We start from the raw sequence: 1,119 nt of genomic DNA on the forward strand, positions 1-1,119 counted from the left end.
TATGCTTGCAGCCATTTCTGTATTACCTTTTGTAAAACTTACTCCCATGGGATATCAAAGAGATTGTCCGATGATTTCTGCTGTATATGGCCCTCAAAATCATTTGATCTGGCAATTCCAATGCAACCACAGTTCTAGCTATCGCATTGTTCTTGTTGTTAAGTGCCATCTAGTCGGTTCCAACTCATAGCAACCTTGTGTAGAGTTTCAAGAGGCTGTAAATCGTTATGGGAGCAGAAAGCCTCATCTTTCTCCTATGGAGTGGCTGGTAGATTCAAACTACTTACCCTGTGCTTATCAGCCAAGCTTATCCTTATTGAAGGCATATTGCATAGATTCTATCAACATTAGTTCCTCCATTGAATATATTGAATATATTAGGAAACTCAAGCCCAGTTTTAACTAACTACACTAAGATTAATAATAAAATGAATAAATGTTTCCCTAAAGTTTATCTTACTTCTGTGTCTAAAATATTATTAATATGTATTTAGAAGGTGTTTGTATTGTGTAAATTAATAATTAAAGTGATTGACCAAGTCAAATTATGTAAGCATGCAGAGCCAATGACTTCATTTTATCTAACTTTTCTGAACTAACATAAATAATGTGATAGACTCTCAGGGCACAAAAATTATGATAATTTTTGTTTAACATTTTTCTACCAAATGAACTTGCAACTATATTTTTATTAGCCATTAATCAGCATTATGGCTTCTGGTTGACTTGAACACTGTATAATTTGTGGATAAAATATATGCTGCTATTTGTTTCTTAGATTCTGTCACTAATTCTGGATGATCAGACACTTTTAAAAATACAAATTATATCAAATATTACAAAGAAAACATTTCAGACCTGTTTATGGTTTAGAGTCTGGGATCTATGTTCAGCACCATGGACAGTACTAAAGTTTTAACAGTGACTGGAAGGCTTGGATTATTACAAGGAAATATTAAATAAGGAAGGAAAACTGCTTATCATTTTATTTCAAATTTTCAAAAATGAATCAGTGATTCAGAAATGATTATACGAAGAAAAGTTGATTCATTAAGCAAATATACTGAACTCATACTATGATCAAAAAACTTTTTGATTTTATAACTGCTATTACTTACA

The sequence above is a fragment of the Chrysochloris asiatica genome, unplaced genomic scaffold (assembly GCF_000296735.1).
Source record: "Chrysochloris asiatica unplaced genomic scaffold, ChrAsi1.0 scaffold00099, whole genome shotgun sequence".
Classification (NCBI taxonomy): Eukaryota; Metazoa; Chordata; class Mammalia; order Afrosoricida; family Chrysochloridae; genus Chrysochloris; species Chrysochloris asiatica.